The 11,827-nt window shown below is 46.3% G+C and overlaps 1 long non-coding RNA gene across 1 annotated transcript; it reads left to right on the forward strand.

Annotated features, from left to right (window-relative positions):
* The first annotated feature begins 2,384 nt into the window (after window positions 1–2,384).
* On the forward strand, window positions 2,385–4,498 carry LOC127578486 (uncharacterized). The gene is made up of 3 exons (XR_007957528.1): window positions 2,385–2,523; window positions 2,625–2,685; window positions 4,394–4,498. It is a non-coding gene; the product is annotated as an uncharacterized LOC127578486 (long non-coding RNA).
* The last annotated feature ends 7,329 nt before the right edge of the window (window positions 4,499–11,827 follow it).

Consider the following 11,827-nt stretch of genomic DNA (forward strand, 5'->3'; position numbering starts at 1 on the left):
GAAAATGTTGGAAATGTTCAGCAAGTCAGGCAGCATCTGTGTACAGAGAATCTGTGTACATAGTCAAAGACCCCACCCACCCCAGACATTCTCCCTTCTTCTCCTCCCATTGGGCAGAAGATGAAAAAGCTTGAAAGCCCGTACCACCACGCTCAAGGACACCTTCTATCTCACTGTTATAAGACTATTGAACAGTTCCCTAGTACAATAAAATGGACTCTTGACCTCACAATCTACCTCGTTATGACCTTACACCTTATTGTCTGCCTGCACTGCACTTTCTCTGTAACTGTAACACTTTATTCTGCATTCTGTTATTGTTTCGCCTTGTACTACCTCAATGTACCGTGTAATGAATTGGTATTGGTATTGGTTGATTATTGTCACGTACCGAGGTACAGTGAAAAACTTGTCCTGCATACCATTCGTACAGATCAATTCATTACACAGTGCATTGAGGTAGTACAGGGTAAAACCAATAACAGAATGCAGAGTAAAGTGTCACAGCTACAGAGTAAAGTGCAGTGCAGGTAGACGATAAGGTGCAAGGTCATAACAAGGTAGATTTTAAGGTCAAGAGTCCATCTCATCGTATGAGGGAACCGTTCAATAGATCGATTGATCTGTATGAACGGTACGCCAGACAGGTTTTTCACTGTACCTCAGTACGTGACAATAATCAACCAATTTACCAATATAGCAATTTAGAGAAGCAAAGTTAATGTTTCATTAAAAGAACATTCATCAGAACTTTAACTCCAGTTCTCTCTCCACAGATGCAGTCTAACCTGCTGAATGTTTCCAGCATTTTCTGCTTCTATTCTTTAATAATGAGATGACAGTTTTGTGATGCTGGAGCGCAGGACCACATGTGTGTTAAGCAGGAGAAGCAGTGCAATAGACATAATAACGTGATCACACGACGAATGCTTCTGATCAAACCTCTGAAGCCCTACCACACCTGGTTGTGGAAGCTGGTGAACAAGCGGGTGGCGAAGAGGAAGAGGAGGCTCCGAGAACAATCCTCATCAATGGCTGGGCCCAGTCTGTGTGTGCTGAAGACAAGGCTGAAGCATTTGCAACTGTGGTCAGCAAGAAGTGCTGAGAAATGACCCATCTCTGCTCCTTCCTGAGATCTCCGTCAATTCAGTTCACTTCAGCCTTACCACCATCAACAGCACAAGCCAGGAGTGTGATAGAATGCCATCCACCTCCTGGATGTGCAGTTTCAGCAACACATAAAAAGCTCAAACCCATCCAGGACAAAGCAGCCAGCCTGATTGGCACCTCATCAACCAGTCAAAGTATTCATTCACTCTACCATTAGCTCACAGTGTCCACCAATTACAAAGCTACTTGCCCAGACTACCCAATACCTCTGAAACCTATCACCTCTGCTGCCCAGGACAAATGGAGGGAGGTGAAGATTCCCCTCTGCCATCCTCACCTGGAAGTACATCACCATTCCTTCTCCTTCACTGGGTCTGACTCCTGGAACTCCCTCCCCAACAGCACAGTGGGAACACCTTCACCAGGACTGCAGCAGTTCAAGAAGGTGGCTCACCGCCAACTTTACAAGTGTAGCTAGGGATGGACAATAAATGCTGGCCCTGCCACCGAAGCCAGGCACACTGAAGGCAGGCACGGTAGTGTAGCGGTTAGCATAAAGCTATTACAGCGCCAGTGTCCCGGGTTCAATTCCTGTCACAGTCTGTAAGGAGTTTGTACGTTCTCCCCGTGTCTGTGTGGGTTTCCCCCGGGTGCTCCGGTTTCCTCCCACATTCCAAAGACATACGGGTTAGGAAGTTGTGGGCGTGCTATGTTGGTGCCAGAAGCGTGGCGACACTTGCGGGCTGCCCCCAGAACACTCGACACGAAAGATGCATTTCACTGTGTGTTTTGATGTACGTGTGACTAATGAAGAAATCTTATGTGATAAGCCCAAAAATGAGTCGGCAAATAAGTACAACTCACTGATAGTCCTCTAATATGCAATAAAATATTTAAGCAATGAACCTGGCTGACAATGTTCAGCCCATTGTTTGACTTATACCCAAAGCCTCATGTCATCCAAATCTTCCACTCACACTGCATTTGCTGTAATCTCCAACCTAGTCTTCTCCCGCTTCCCGGAGGATTTAGTATTCCCGCTCACTCATCCCCCATTCTCATACATTCCTTCAATTTTCCATTATTTTAACCAACTATGCTAATTTTCTTTTTCAATAATTTAAGAATTCTGCTTCAAGGACAGTTTACACCAGAGAGTTCCACATTCTGTGTCTTGTGTAAGCAACTTCCAATTCCTTTAAGCCAGAATTGTGTCATATTTTCTTGGCAGTGGCTGCGGTTCCCATCTGCCTGTTTTATTAACTGTAACTGCTTGAACAGTAAATATCGAGCCTGCATGTAGGGTCATGTAAAGTTACAATGACTCAAACCCAGCAAGGGGCACTCCACCCCTTGTGGAATGGTTCTTGTTACAAGAAGTTGCAGTGGAGTCTACTGCCTTTAGTTCACTTGGTAAGGGTCAATTGAACTCTTTAAACTGCTTGTTATTATTAATTAGTTTATCATTAATTAATATGTCTTTTGTTGCTGACAGTTTTTTCTTTGGAATGCAGGAGTTTGAAGTGTATAAGATTACAAGAGGGCTGGACAGGAAGCATGTATTACCCCTCGGAGGTCAGTAACTGGGGAGCATTGATTTAAGGTAGTTGTTAGCAGTATTTGATGAAAATAATTTAATTTGAAGAGTATTAGAACTTATTCTCTGTAAGGATTAAGTAGAAACCCTCAGCACATTAAGCAGTAGTTGGGAGTGACTTCTAGTGTTGGAACTGAGTTACCCAAACTCACTTTTTTGCCTGGCATAGACATGTTGGGCTGAATGGCCTCTCCTGTACTAAGTGTCTACAATATTCAGATTGCTTTTGTTCCCAACTCAAGTTATTTGGTGCATAAAATAACTGATGCTCTCTGTAGCACTTAGGCCTTCCTGAGAACTGAATGTGCAAGGTAATTGGTTTATTATTGTCACATGTACTGATACGCAGTGGAAAAGCGTAGTTTTGTGTGCCATCCATACACATCATTCCAAAACATCAGTACATCGAGGTAGTACAAAGGGAAAGGCAATAACAGAATGCAGAATATAGTGTTACAGTTGTCATTAAAGAAAAAGTGCGGTCTAGGTAGACAAATTAAGTGCAAGGGCCACAACGAGGTAGACTGAGAGATCAAGTTCATCCTTATCGTATAAGAGGTCTGTTCAAGAGTCTGATAACAGCGGGATAGAAGCTGACCTTGAGTCTGATGGTGAGTATTTTCAAGCTTTTGTATCTTCTGCCCAATGGGGAGAAGAGAGAATGTCTGGGGTGGGAGGGGTCTCTGATTATGAGGGGTATAGATAGGGTGAATGCATGCAGGCTTTTTCCCCCTGGGTTGGGTGAGACTAGAACTAGAGGTCATAGGTTTAGGGTGAAAGGTGAAATATTTAAGGGGAATCTGAGGGGAAACTTCTTCACTCAGAGGGTGGTGCGAGTGTGGAACGAGCTGCCAGCGGAAGTGATGGATGCGGGTTCAGTTGTAACATTTAAGAGAAGTTTGGATAGGTACATGGATGGGATGGGTATGGAGGGCTATGGTCTGGGTGCAGATAGATCAGACTAGGCAGAAAAACAGGCCAGCATGGACTAGAAGGGCTGAAAAGCCTGTTTCTGTTCTGCAGTGCTCTATGACTCTATGTTGGCTGTTTTCCTGAGGGAGTTGGAAAGTGTAGATGGAGTTAGTGGAGAGGAGGCTGGTTTTCGTGATGGACTGGGCTATGTTCACAGTTCTTTGAACAAACTTCAATGGAATGGAATTTCAGAAGCAAGAGTATAAAGCCCATCAACTTCTCTTTGCCTGAGAATAAATTCCAACCCCAAACACAATCATACACCAGGAAGGCAATTCAGCCCATCTTGGGCCTAGGAATCACCTGAGAGGTTGTCCCAATGTAGCATCCAATTGCTGCGCTAGAGATTCCAAGGTTCTAAGTCTACACTTGGGCACATTAAGGGTGGATTGGCATGGTCTTTTTTCCTAGGATAAGGAGTTTTAAAATTAGAGAGCACAGGTTTAAGGTGAGAGGGGAAAGACTTAAAGGAAACCTGAGGGGCAAGTTTTTCACACAGAGGGTGGTGGGCATATGGAACGAGCTGCCAGAGGAAGCTGTAGAGGTGGGGACAATTATAAAATTGAAAATGCACTTGGACAGGTTCAGGGATAGGTAATGTTTAGATGGATATGAGCCAAACACAGGCAAAGGGGAGTAGCTCAGGAAGGCGAGTTGGGCTGAAGGGCCTGTTTCCGTGCTGTGTGAATCTGTATTTTTTTTTATTTTCCTTAGTCAAATAATTAAGTGTACTTCAAGGCATAAAAAATGCGACGATGCTGGAGGAACTCAGCAGGCCAGGCAGCATCCATGGAGAAAAGCAGGCAGTCAACGTTTCAGGTCAGGACCTTTTTATTCTCTTATGCTCAATTTTTTTAATCCTTATAAACTGGCATTTAAAATCTTTTAAAGGAATAAGGGCTTGGATTGTTAAAGGTGATAGAGGTACTTGCATTCTCCCACAGTTCTCATGATAGAAAGGATCACATCTTCGAAACTTTACTTTGTGAATTTTATTTCTGAACTACAGTGCCCTCATGAGTAATTTTGTTAAGGGCACCAGCCAAAGTGGTCTGTCTTGAATTTTAATTATACTGTATTATTGGGTGATACCTGTTGTAGATCTAAGGACAAAAGGAACAGGCAGGGGATGGAGGGATATAGGGCATGTGCAGGCAGATGGGATTAGTTTGAATTGGCATCATGGTCAGCACAGACATCATGGGCTGAAGGCCTGTGCTGTGCTGTACTGTTCTATAAGTTACAAAATAACTAGTGCAAAAGATGAATAACGAGGTAGTGTTCATGGGTTCATGGACCGTTCAGAAATCTGATGGCGGAGGGGAAGAAACTGTTCCAAAAATGTTAAGTGTGGGTCTTCAGGCTCCTGTACCTCCTCCCTGATGGTAGTAACTTGAAGAGGGCATGTCCTGGGTGGTGAGGGTCTTTAATGATGAATGCCACCTTCTTGAGGCACCGCCTCTTAAAGATGTCCTCGATGGTGGGGAGGGTTGTGCCATGATGGAGCTGGCTGAGTCTACAACCCTCTGCAGCCTCTTTTCGATTTTGCACATTGGAGCCTCCGTACCAGGCGGTGATGCAACCAGTCAGAATGCTCTCCACCTACATCTGTCGAAATTTGCAAGAGTCTTTGGTGGGCATACCGAATCTCCTAAAACCCCTAATGAAGTAGAGCCATTGGTGTGCCTTCTTCATGATTGCATCAATGTGTTGGGCCCAAGATAGATCTTCAGGGATGTTGACGCCCAGGAACTTGAAGCTGCTCACCCTTTCAGCCGCTGACACCTCAATGAAGACTGGTGTGTGTTCTCCCCTTTCTGAAGTCCACAATCAATTCCTTGGTCTTGCTGAAGTTGAGTGCGAGGTTGTTGTTGTGACACCACTCAACCAGCCGATCTACCTCACTCCTGTACACCTCCTCATCGCTATCTGAGATCCTGCCAACAACAGTGGTGTCATCGGTGAATATGGTGTTTGAGCTGTGTCTAGCCACACAGTCATGAGTGTAGAGAGAGTAGAGCAGTGGGCTAAGCACACATCCTTGAGGTGCGCCTGTGTTGATTGTCAGCGAGGAGGAGATGTTACTTACTGATCCGCACTGACTTGTCTCCCGATAAGGAAATTGAGGATCCAGTTGCAGAGGGAGGTACAGAGGCCCAGGTTTTGAAGCTTGTTGGTTCGTACTGAGGGGGATGATGATGTTGAACACCGAGCTGTAATTGATAAACAGCAGCCTGATGTATGTTTTGCTGTTGTCTAGGTGCTCCAAAGCTGAGTGGAGAGCCAGTGAGATTGCATCTGCTGTAGACCTGTAGTGGTGGTAGGCAAATTGCGGTGGGTCCAGGTCCTTGTTCGGGTAGGAGTCATGACCAACCTCTCAAAGCACTTTATCACTGGGCAATAGTCATTGAGGCAGCTCACCCTGCTCTTCTTGGGCACCGGTATGATTGCTGCCCTTTTGAAGCAGGTGGGAACCTCCCACTGCAGCAGTGATAGGGTGAAGATGTCTTGAACATTCCAGCCAGTTGGTCAGCAGAGATTTTCAGTACCCTGCCAGGTACACTGTCGGGACCATTCTTCCAAATTCGAAAGAATACTGTCCCAGTTACTCAATTTCTCCTGATATAGCAAACATCCCATCCCTGGAATTAGTCTGGTGAATCCTTACGGCACTCCATTTATGAAAACTTCACCTTTTCTTAACTAACACCAACATCCTACACAATATTCAAGGCAGCACTGCCTTTAGTGCTTCATCAATGATGTTTTCTTCCATCACAAGATCAAAAGCATGGATGTGGCACGGTAGTGTAGCGGTTAGCATAACGCTATTACAGCGCCAGAGACCCAGATTCAATTCCCGCTGCTGTCTGTAAGGAGTTTGTACGTTTTCCCCGTGTCTGCGTGGGTTTCCTCCAGGTGCTCCAGTTACCTCCCACGTTCCCAAGACATAGAGATTAGGAAGTTGTGGGCATGCTATGTTGGCGCCAGAAGTGTGGCGACACTTGCGGACTGCCTCCAGCACATTCTCAGTACGCAAAAAGACGCATTTCACTGTGTGTTTCGATGTACCTGTGACTAATAAGTAAATATCTTGTCTTGTATCTTAGTTTCAGTCCATTCCTCGGTAAATGTGGTAGCCCATGGACAACATGGACCTGCGTGCATAGACAACATTCAGCATAGGCTGATAAGTGGCAAGTAACATTCACGTCACAGAAGTGCCAATCAATGACATCTCCTATGAAAGAGTCTAACCACCCATGCTTAACATTCAGGCCAGTTTCTGTTATGTTAATCCATGCCATTTTATTTAATAACTGCATTGTGTACCATCTACAAAGTGCATTGCAGTCACTTGCCTAGACTATTCTGACAGCATTTCCCAAACCTGTGAGCTCTACCACCATCTACAGGTTCTAATATCTCTACTTTGAAAATATTTCACTGGCTCCCAGCTCCATGGAACCTCTCACCAGAAGCACTGCAACAGTTCAAGAGGCCTCGAGCTCAAAAGACGACTAGGTTTGACTGATAAATGCTGGCCTGCTAGTGACATTCAGAAATAAAAATATACTCAAGGCATAGGAGCATGGCATGGTGTGTTAATTATGAATCAACAGTTGATAATGATATAATTATCTTTGATCTTTACGATCGATATGCAAGACAAGTTTTTCCACTGTACCTCAGTACAAGTGACAATAATAAACCAATACCAATATACTGACAACTCTTTAATATAGTCTTCATGAGATTATCTCCAATTATTCTTGCTGCTCAGAGTCTATAAAATGTTGCACCTTTTCCATTCATGTACTTGTGCATATGACAATAAACTTGACTTTGACCTTTCCTTTTAAACCTTACCATAAAGATCTCCAGACAGAAGTAGCCAAGGTGATAAAAGCTGGTCAATGAACCATGTCACTTTGCCAGTCCCTGAACTGCAAATGCACCAAAGGAAAGTCTGAACCTACCGATGATAAATGAGTCATTTTACAATGAGTAGGATATAGAATTTGTTGTTTATTGGATCAAGTGTTTTGCACACAGTGGATTCAGCCTCTGATATAGAATCAAAAGCAGAGAGTCGTAGTAGGAATATAAATAGGCCCTTCGGCCCACCACATCTGTGCTGACCTCTTTGCCCATTTACATTAATCCCATTTCCGCACTAGGACCATATCATAAAGTTCGGTCCTACTGGTCCATGCTGACCAAGATGCCTTCTATACCTTGCCTATCTAAATGCCTCTTAAACATAATGGTTGTGTCTCCTCTGGCAGCAAGTTCCAGATATCAACCTCTCCCTGGGTAAAGAACTTGCCACTCAGAACCCCTTTAAAGCTCCTTCTTCTCACCTTTAACCTGTGCCCTCTTATTTATGATACCCCCTACCATAGGAAAAAGATGCTTCTCATGATCTCATGTACCTCTATCAGGTCAGCCCTCAGCCGCCTCTGCTTCAGGGAAAACAAGCCTAGCCTCTCCAATCTCTCCCCATTACTAAAGTCCTCCAACCTAGTCAACATCCCAGTGAATCTCCTCTGCACTCTTTCCGGTGCAGTCATATCCTTGCATGGGAGATACACTCAGATCCCTTTGTACCACAACACTGTGGTCTTACTCTATTTAAGTAGCAATTTGCTTTTTCATTTTTCATTCCAAAGTGGCTAATCTCACATTTTCCCACATCCGACCCCATCTGGCAACGTCTGACCTGCTTATTCAAACCACCTATATCCTTTTGTGGATTCTTTGTGTCCTCACAACCTGTTGACCCTTGCTATCTTTGTACCTTCATGTTTAATCCTCAATCGATGGATTATCTATCAGGCAGGAGGTCCAGGAGCCTGAAAACCCACACCCTAATGTTCAACAACAGCTTCTTCCCCACTGCCGTCAGGTTCGTGAGCCGACTGAAGAAACTCTAACACTACCGCAGACCATGGTTCTTTTCTCTCTCTTTCAACTTGCACTAGTGTTGTTTTGTTTATTTTGTTGTGTAAATTATGTATAATTTATGTTAATTTGTTTATGTTAACTTATGTTTGTAATCTACAATGGTGCTGCTGTAAAAAGCTAATTTTCATGGCATTTATACCCTGGGTATTTTTGCCTAGACGATGAACTTGACCTGCACTTAATTATCTCAATGGCTATTTGTCAGAGCTTCCTTTGTGATAATTGCTGGAACCAGTGACTATGCTTTGAAAGTGTATCATTGGCTGCAAAGTGTGATCATGAGGTTGTGAAATCCATTAAGTGCAAGATTTTGTTCTTCAGCCTCACGCTCCAGAATCTGTTTCCCAAGCCTTTCTCTCCTTGCAAAGGCTTTCTGGAAACCATTTTCTGGGGTGCCTGTTTGGTCAGCTTTGCAAATTCTATAATGAATTCCAGGCCACTTTCTCCTGAGTGAGGAACTTTCTCTCTTGTTCTATTGAAGGCATGGCTTACATGTTGGATTATTGAGAACCTTTGAACCCTGCTGACCTGAGCAGTGAATAATCTTCCCATGCTATTAATAAATACAGCTGTTAATAAGGCACCTTCCAAATTGTCATAGAAACTGCCTTAACTGGTAATCTATTAACCTTGAACTTTAATAGGACCACAGAATATGGAACAATATTTGTTGATCATTGAGCAGGAGCCCTATCATCACGACTAAAGCATGGCCTCTGTGTAGCAACAAAATCGCAAGGTAATACAAACCTCTAAACAAGCACCAGCCCAAGGAGAATTATGTCCTGTGTGCTCTCATTTTCTTGTTCTAAAGAAAATGGTTGTGCAGCTATTGTTGGTATTATTGGTAATTTGGTAACCCAGAATATTCAGAATCAGATTTATTATCACTGACTTATATGATGTGAAATTTGTTATTTTAGAACATAGAACAGTACAGCACTAGACAGGCCATTCGGCCCACGGTTGTGCCGATCTTCTTGCCCATTTATACTAAATGTCCTCCTCCTGTGTATCATCCACATCCCTCCATTCCCTTCATATTCATGTCTGTCTAAAAGCCTCTTAAACTCCACCACACTGCCTCCTCCCACTGCTACCCTGTAACCCAACCCATTCTGTCTATGCTCCAGATTCCAGTATCTGCAGTCTCTGTCTCCACTAGAATGTGACTTCTTTTCCCTCTCCCACCACCCACCCCCACCACCCACACCCACCACCCACGACCAACCACCCACAACCCCCCACCACCCACCTCCCACACCACCCACCACCCACGACCAACCACCCACCACCCACACCACCACCCACCACCCACCACCCACCTCCCACACCACCCACCACCCACGACCAACCACCCACAACCCCCCACCACCCACCTCCCACACACCCCCACCACGACCAACCACCCACCACCCACACCACCACCCACCACCCACCACCCACCTCCCACCCACCCACCCCCCACGACCAACCACCCACCACCCACACCACCAACCACCCACCCACCACCACACCACCCCCCACCACCCACCTCCCACACCACCCACCACCCACGACCAACCACCCACCACCCCCACCACTACCCACCACCCACCACACCACCCCCCACCAACCACCCACCACCCACCACCCACACTACCCACCACCCACGACCAACCACCCACCACCCCCACCACCCCACCACCCACCACCCACCTCCCACACCACCCACCACCCACGACCAACCACCCACCACCCACCACACCACCCCCCACCCACCACCCACACTACCCACCACCCACGACCAACCACCCACCACCCCACCACCACCCACCACCCACACCACCACCCCCCACCAACCACCCACCACCCACACTACCCACCACCCACGACCAACCACCCACCACCCCCACCACCCACCCACCCACACCACCCCCCACCAACCACCCACCACCCACCACCCACACTACCCACCACCCACGACCAACCACCCACCACCCCCACCACCACCCACCACCCACCTCCCACACCACCCACCACCCACGACCAACCACCCCACCCCCACCACCACCCACCACCCACCACACCACCCCCACCAACCACCCACCACCCACCACCCACACTACCACCACCCATGACCAACCACCCACCACCCCCACCACCACCCACCACACCACCCCCCACCAACCACCCACCACCCACACTACCCACCACCCACGACCAACCACCACCCCCCCACCACCACCACCACACCACCCCCACCACCCACCACCCACCACCCACACAGCCTGTTCCCCTTTTACCCTCCATCCCTCCCTTATCTGGTTCCACTCATGACCTTCCTTCCTTATCAGACTCCATGGTCTTCAGCCCTTTGTTGTCTCCACCTCCCTCCCTCCCTCTGCCTCTACCTCCACCTTTCCCACACCTACCTGACTCCATCGTCCCCCTCCTCACCTGGATCCACCTATCACCTGCCAGCTCCTGCCTCCCCCTCAGTTCCTTATACTGGATACCCTCCCCCCTCCCCCCCCCCCAACTCTCAGTCCTGATGCCGGGTCCCGACCCAAAAGGTTGACCATCCCTCTGCCCCCACAGTCCTGCTGAGTTCCTCCGGTTTGATTTTTGCTCCAGGTCTCAGCATCTGCAGTCTCTCATGTCTCCATCTTCTTCCCAGGATGTACCAATGCACTGCAGTAGCAGCCTAGACTTTTGTACTTAAATTGCATGATATGAACTTGAACTTGGAGGTGGTGTGACTGGCATCCAAGCTATCTTAGACAATGTGGTAGTGCCCAGACCAATTTTCTGATAAACTACTTGAGAAATGAGAGAGAAAATAGATTTTGCTTAACTGGCTTTCGGTAAAGTTTTTTATCAGTCAAGTCAGGTTTATTGTCAAGTGCACAAGTACGGTGAGGTACAAGTACTATTTATTTTGTAATTTATAGTTTTTTACGTCTTGCACTGCACTGCTGCAGCAAAACAACAAATTTCACGTCATATAAGTCAGTGATAATAAACCTGATTCTGATTCAACAAAAAACTTGCTTGCAGCAGTATCACAGGCACATGGATTCAGACAACACAGAACATAAATTAAGCATAAATTATATGTAAATTATAGAAGACAGTGGAGGAAAAAAACTGTGCAAAACATTAGTGCAAAAAATCCACAATCAGAGACAAGTCCGTGGT

This window comes from Pristis pectinata, chromosome 15 (genome assembly GCF_009764475.1).
Source record: "Pristis pectinata isolate sPriPec2 chromosome 15, sPriPec2.1.pri, whole genome shotgun sequence".
Lineage (NCBI taxonomy): Eukaryota > Metazoa > Chordata > Chondrichthyes > Rhinopristiformes > Pristidae > Pristis > Pristis pectinata.